The sequence below is a fragment of the Bison bison genome, unplaced genomic scaffold (genome assembly GCF_000754665.1).
Source record: "Bison bison bison isolate TAMUID 2011002044 unplaced genomic scaffold, Bison_UMD1.0 scf7180017862013, whole genome shotgun sequence".
Lineage (NCBI taxonomy): Eukaryota > Metazoa > Chordata > Mammalia > Artiodactyla > Bovidae > Bison > Bison bison.
The window spans coordinates 373410-380793 of NW_011492585.1; positions in this window are offsets into that span (position 1 = coordinate 373410).

The following is a 7384-nucleotide window of genomic DNA, read 5'->3' on the forward strand; positions in this document are numbered from 1 at the left end:
TTTTCTTTCACCTATTTGTGTCTTTGAATCTAAGGTTTAGACAGTATAGAGTTGAATCTTGATTTTAAAACCTTTTTGTCATGCAAAATTTTTGTAATACAGTCTGAAAGCATTGGCCTTTTGATTGGGGTGTTTAGACTCAAATTCACATTTAATGTAATTATTCAGATAATTCACATAAATATTCACAAAAGAGAAGCAGGTTTGATCCGTGTGTTGGGAAGATCCCCTGGAGGAGGGCATGGCAATCCATTCCAGTATTTTTGCCTGGAGAATGACATGGACATTCTCCTCCTCCGTGGACAGAGGAAGCTGGCAGGCTACAGTCCATGAGGTTGCACAGAGTCAGACACAATTGAAATGAATTAGCACACATGCACACACACACCATTTAATTTCTCTGTTTTTGTGGGGTTTTTTATCTGCAACTTTTGCATGCAGAATCTTAGGGCTCAAACCAGGGATGAAGCCTTGGGTCCCCTGCATTGGAAGAGCAGAATCTTAACCTCTGGTCACCAGGGAAGTCCCTCTGTTGATTTTTTGAAACTATATTTTTAATAATTTTCTTAGTGTTAGCCTTGAGGTTTACATATGCGTCTTATCAGCATCTCCTCCTGAGTAACACTGACTTAATTCCGTAAAGTTTATAACTCCACCGCCCTCCGCTGTTGTGCTGTTATTGTCATGTGTGTTACAGCTGTGTCTGTCATAAATACCGTGGTAAAATTATGTATTATATCAAAATACACAGTGTTATCCTCATTTAGTTACGCAATCTTATATCTTTAAAAAAAGTTAAGAAATCAGAATATATTTACCGGGTCTTTTATTTAATGCACATATTTACCATCCCGATGCTTTTCATTTATTTCTGTAGATTCGAGTTACTGTCTCTCGTCATTTCTCCTCACCCAGAAGGACTTCTAGTCTTTATTGTAAGACAGGTCTGCCTGCAGTGCTTCTGCCTGGACTTTTTTAACCTGGAAGTGCTTTTGGTTCACCTTCATTCATGATAGTTTTGCTGGAGGTAGGATTTTGGGGTGACCTCTCTTTCTTTTGCTGCTGTGAGCACGTCCTCCCGCTGGCCTCCCTAATGTCATTCTACCGCTGTTCCTGTGAACATGAGGCTTGTTTTTCTCTTGCTGTTTTCATATTTTTTTTTGAAGATTTTTTTAAAACTATTAGACATTGGATTTTATTTTATTTTTCGGCTGTGCCCCACAGCAGAGTGGGGGGTCTTAGTTCCCCCACCAGGGATTCAATCCATGCCCCCTGCAGGAGAAGGGTGGAGTCCTAACCACTGACCACCAGGGAAGTCCCTGGTTTCATGTTTTTCCTCTGTGTTTGATTTAACCCTGTGGTGACCATGGGAAGGTGGGTGCATTCGGTAGGCCCATTCTTGTGTCCTTCGTTCAAGACCCAGATCCAGCAGAGAACACCAAATGGCCCGTCCTGGACTGACCCGGGGAGGGAGGGGGGTCCAGAAGGAAGACCCTCCAGATGCCTTCAGCTTCTGAGGGGGATCTTCTTCGCCTCAAGACCGCAGTGCACAGGGGAAGGACAAGTGTCCAAAGAGAAGCTGGCGAGCGTTTGAAAAGGGGCGAGTGAGACGGTGTCCCTTCCTGCTCCGTGGTGAGGGGTTAAGGAAGGTGACAACTTACAGGGAAGATCTGTGCCCGGGGACAGAACTGGCTGAAGGGCATATAGGCAGAGGCCGGGGGGCGTCTGAGCCGCGCGTGCTCCGGTCTGCCTGGGAACGGGCCGGGGGGAGCGGCCCGCGCCGGCTGGATGTGCTCACGGCCCGCGTCACAGCGGTGCTGTCATTTTGCTGACACTCCCTTGCAAAGGTGGGGAACCCCGCTCGTCATCTGAACGCCTCAGGCCCCGACTCAGAGCCTCATCCCAAGGCCGACCCTGACTCCCCAGCTCACTTCTTCCCCGGGCCCCCGCTTCCCCAGGTGCCAAAGCCGGTGCCTGCTCAGCCCCCAGGGCGGCTGACAGCCCGGAGCGTGGGAAAGCCGTCGCCAGTGTGCCGGCCTGGCTCCCGCGCGCTCACCACACTCCAACACCCAGACAATGCCAGCCTCTGAGCAGAGCCCTGGGTGGGCTGTAACCATGGCAAGGGCCCTGCCAGGCAGCAGAGCCAACTGCCCGTCCAGGGTCAGCCGGGCCTGTGGCCCTGGTTACCGCTTTGTCCCGTGGGCTGGAACTGGTCCCAGGCGAGCGAGCTCTGAAACGCTGGCTGTCGGGGAGGGCAGTGCTCACCGCACAGGAACGAGGCTCGGGGCTGGAGGGAGGGTCCAGCAGCGTCCAGGCAAAGCACGCCCAGGTCAGGGTGCGGCGGGGGCGCCTCCCTCAGGGGCCACAGGAGCATGCCACCTCCGTCACCCGCACCCCCTCCTCCGTGCGCTCCTCCCCCACAAGGCCCAGGGCCTGGCGCTCCCGGAAGGAGGCTGCCCCCTTCTCCAGGTTCCAGGAGGTTCCAGGCAGCTGGCCAGAGTACGCAGGGTCCCTTCCAGCCCGCCCCTGGGCTCCCTCAGGGCCTGGATGGGCCACAGCCACTGGCTCTGCCCACTTCCCACTACCTGCCTGCTCCTCCCAGGTTCCCCTCCCAGACCTGCAGGAATCAGACACAAGGGTGGGCCTGTCAGGGCCACAGAGACCCACTCCTCCCCAGCTGTGGAGGTTAGAGCGCCCATCCCCCAAAATGGTGTTTACAAAACCCATGTTTGCAAGCACAAAACCTCATTTGAAAAAAAGAAAAGAGTAAGGAGGACCTCCCTGGTTGTCCAGTGGTTGAGAAGCCGCGTGCCAATGCAGCAGCAGGAGCTTGCTCCCTGGTCCAGGGAGACCCCGCACACCGCACGGCAGCTAAGCCCGTGTGCCACAGCCACCGCGTCCACAGTAGTGGGCTGCAAAACCCCGGGCGCTTAGAGCCACCGCTGCCCCCTCTCCACAGCTGGAGAGAGCCTGCGTGCAGCAGTGAAGACCCAGCACGGCCGTAAATAAATGTAAAAAATACTTTTAAAAGGAAGAAAAGCAATGAAAAGAGCACTAAACATATATGTACATACATGTTTTTTCCAACAACATCCACACAAATATCCAGAAAGCTCTGGAATCAGATTGCCTGGGTTCGGATCCCAGCTCTGCCAAGGCCGTGCCATGTGACCCCAGGCAAACGTCTTCCCCTCTCTGTGTCTGAGATCCCTGTCTAAAAATCGACAATGGGCCCGACCTCAGGGGGCTCTTGTGAAGACGAGTGAGGTCACTACTAAGTGTTTAGAAAAGACAGCTTCTGGCTGAGCCCCTGGGGGCCCCGGGTCCCAGCTGTCACAGGTCTCACATGTTTCACCACTGAGCCCTCTCTTGGCAAGTCCTATCCCCCCAAAGCTGGGTTGCCTTTAACCCCTGAAATCATCACCAAGACCCCAAGTGGGAAGGGACAGTGAACAGAGAGGAGAATGGGGGGCGTGGCACAGACTCTGGAGGAGAGCTGCCCCTCCCCCAGGGAACAGGACCTGACTTTCAGAGGTGCCCCCCCTCTAAGCTGGGAGAGGGACCCCGCCCCCTGGAGGGGCCCCAGAGGAGCGGGAGGCTGATGCCTCTCGCCCATCCCGGTTCCTCCGCTCCCAGCTCTTCTCCCCTCTGCCTGGCGGAACCTTCTCAGCTCCCCACCCAGGGATCCCGGGCTGCCCTTCTCCTTCTAGGGAGGAGGACATGAGCCCAGGCCTTTAGAGGACCAGGCGGCCTGGGGAGGGTACGTTCCTGCCATGTCACCTCCCTACCCATGGGACCAAAACGGGCTGGTGGGGAGATGGGGCTTCGGCACAGTGAGGCCAGCAGGAACGCCGTCTGCACATCAGGGGCGCTGCCCCCCAACAAAACCCACAGCCGCGGCCCAGCGAGGAGGCTCAGCCCACTTGGTGCAGGACCTCGCCCTCCACAGGCCTCCCAGGCGCACGGGCCAGCCCCAGGGCCCGCTGGAGTGGGCCAGCCCAGCATGGCAGCACCACCTGCACCCCCTGCAGGAGAGCCTGTCGGGGAGACGGGGCTGCGGGCTCGACGTCAACGGGAGGGGCCCTCCTCCCTGAGTCAGCTGATGCCCACGGGGCACCCCACAAGGAAGGGCTGCTGCTCCTGGGGCTGCAGCGGGGCTTCCCTTGGCTGGGCCCTCAGCCTTGGGACTGGAGTCACTGCCTCGTGCTGAAAAGACAGCTCCGGCTGATGGGTGAGGAGGGGGGCAGTCAGGAGGGACAAGCCCCCTCCTCAAGGTGGCGCTGCGCGGTGACTGAGGGCTCAGGGGCTCCAGCCAGGGTGGGGAGGGGAGCTGGGGCAAATAACACCTGCCCCGTGCCCCCCTCTCCAAGGCCAAGTGTCCAACTGGAAAGTGAGCATCAGAGAAGCTGTAATTGGCTCAAGTCCATCATTCAGCGAGGGCTTCCCTGGAATCCCATGGCTACAGTCCAGGGGGTCCCAAAGAGTCGGACACGACTGAGTGACTAACTCTCGCACACGCGTCATTCAGCACAGGGCCAGGGCTGGGGTTCCGCAGGAACGCAGACAGGAAGGGTCTGGCCGGGCCTGGTTCTCCCCGTCTCAGAGCTGGCCTCAGGCCCAGGCTGTTATTCTGCGGGAGCTGAAACCCTGGGCCCAGGAACTCCCTGTGCGGGCCCTGGAAGTGGGTCCCTCAACCTGCCACTGGGGTTTAGGCAGACCTGTGTCTGGTGCCTCTGCTGGCCAGTCTGTTCCTCGGGATGTGGAGAGGCTTTCAGAACGTGGGGTGGGGGACAGGAAGGCACCTGCCCCCCCAGCCCCAGTAACCTGTAACCCTGTCCCACTGGGACTGGACAGGCAACAGTGGATTTCAGAGCAGAGGTCCTGAGCCGGTCAGCCCCAGGGAAGCTTGCAGGTTGACGCCTCGTTCAGTGTACATAGTGGTCAGTATTTGTTAGTAAAAACAGATGTTATTGGACAGAACTTAACTTGGGGTTTTTAAAAGTCAGAGCAGCTGCCCACTCTGGCCCCACGTTCTCCTGTGCCTAGTGTGAGGGGTGAGCACAGGAGGGGACCGTCTCAGCTCTGGCTGGCCAGGCAGGGAGAGACAGCTGGCAAACCTGGGAGCGGCTGGATCCGTCAGGAGCAAGTGCAGCAGTGACGGGACTAGCCTCGCGGCCCCTGCGGGGAGACGGCGTGCAGAAGAGGGGCCTGAATGGCAAGAAGGGGCGGCCGGCTGAGCGCAGGGGGAGGGCGTGCAGGGAGGAGCGGTGCGAAGGCCCCAGGGCAGACACGGCGCCTGCTCCAGGACTGGACACGGGCAGAGGAGCAGCGGGAGACGTGAAGCTGGAAGTGCGAGGCCTTCAGGTGCAGAGGGGAGGGGTTGGGCTTGTTCTCAAGCCCCAAGTGTGGGGCCCACCTTAAACAGGACAGAGGTGGCAGGAGAGGCCTCTACCGTCCCCTGGTCCCGGTTGGGAGGGTCATCTCTGACTTGTTCAAATCTCTAACTGGTCTTCCCCAAGTCAGTCATTCCCTTATTCGTTCAGCAACTTTCAGAGCTACATGTGCTCTGGAGCAGCTGGGGCTGGGGGAGGAGGAGGCTGGAGTAAGACCTGGTCCCTGGCCTCCAGAAGAGGCAGCGTGAGGAGGGCAGGGGGTGGAGGGGAGCAGAAGTCAGGGAGGGCTTCCGGGGCAGGTGTCACTGCGCCAAGGGGACAGTGTCAGTTCTGGCCGTGGCTGTGGCGCTGGGCTGGGGCGCAGTTGTAGACAGGCGGGTACCCCTGCCCTGTGTGCTGAGAGCAGGGTGGTCATGGAAGGGTCACCACACGGCACAAGGCTCCTGCAGCAGGACTCTCTGAGGCCATAGGCCCCTGCACCCAGTTCATAGCTGGGGTCAAGACCCAGTGGGCCTGGGGCCCCTGAGGTCTGACCTGCCCCACGGAAGCGCTGATTCAAAGCGGCCTCAGCTCAGGACCAACTTTGAGGGATGCTGTGTGTGTGTGTGTGTGTGTGTGTGTGTGTGTGTTTGAATTCTGTCAGATGGATTTTTTGGCTCCATCTCTCATCTGCTGAGCAACCCTAGGAAAGTCACTTAACCTCTCTGAGCCTGCTTCCCACCTGTAAAAGGAATGTTCTCTCTATACCTGGCCAAGTTCTTGGGCGATGGTGCAGACCTGGCCCTCGAGTAGAACCCAGCAAAATCCAAAGTCAGTGTCTGAGCCCAGGATGTCCCCAGACTCAGCAGCCCTTGCCCCGAACTGAAGAAAATTGAAACCTGTGTGTTCCCGCCCTCCCACCTTGCATTACTCTCGGGGAGGCAGAGTTTCACCAGGAGGGGAGACTTTTGCCCACGACACCAGGCCCAGAGAGGACAAGCAGGCATCTCGAGTCGAAGCAGGGGGCCCGGACCGTGAGCAGGGAGCCCCGCCGGTGGGCTCGGACCCCTACCCTCACCCTGGCCCCTTCCCACCACCCCAGTCCTCCCCAGAGCCTGACCGGCTACACGTCCACTGGCCCGCCAGCCCCCAACCCCTCCTGGCCGACACAAAAGGCCGGGCCTCCTGCAGGAGGGGGTGGGAAGGGGTTCCTGGGCCAGCTGGGCCATGGACACAGGCGGGGAAGTGAGCGGAGACAGGAAGGAAGCTGCTCTGCTGGAGGCTGGGGCCGCCCTTGTCCCACCTGGGGGCGGGGGCCCTGTGTCTGCCCTCTGTCCCGGTGCCTGGCAGCTCCTCCGCTCTGGAGGGCCCTGGCCGGGGTGGTCACTGGGCCCTGCTCTCTCTGAGCCCCTCCCTGCTGCCCTCCTTCCCTCCCAGCCTCAGGTTCCCCGTTAACCTTAGAGCAGGAGACACCAGGGTGGATCCTGCCAGGGATTCCTCTCCCGGGCTTCTGCTGAGTCAGTTCCCGAGCCCCAGCACTCCCCGTGAGCTGAGGGCTCGCCCGGACCCCAGAGGGTCAGAAGCTTGCCCAGGGTCGCCCCTTGCCCCTCGGAGCCGCAGAGCTGCCTCTCGGACCCAGGCCGCCGCTGCTGTGGCCACCCTCCTGTGTCTGCGATTGCTGACCTAACTTTTCTCTAAATCACTCACGTGTACAGGGTGGATACCTGTTAAGATTCATTCTAAACTGTGCTGTCACGGCTTTGATTGAGATGGACAGAGGGGTGGATGGGTGAGCTCTGAAACCAGGACCAGGGGACCCCCAGCCATGTGCACTCTCCCTAGACGTGACCCCCAGGGCTCCCCCGTCCGCCCCACACACCCAGAAGGGCACTTCTGTCCAGGTGGGACCTCTTCCCTCCACCCCTCGAGTAGCAGGGTGAGGAGACAGTTTTGGGACTTCCCAAGGGGGCAGAGCTGGAGGGTGTGAGTTCCAGTGTCCTGGGTGAGGACCA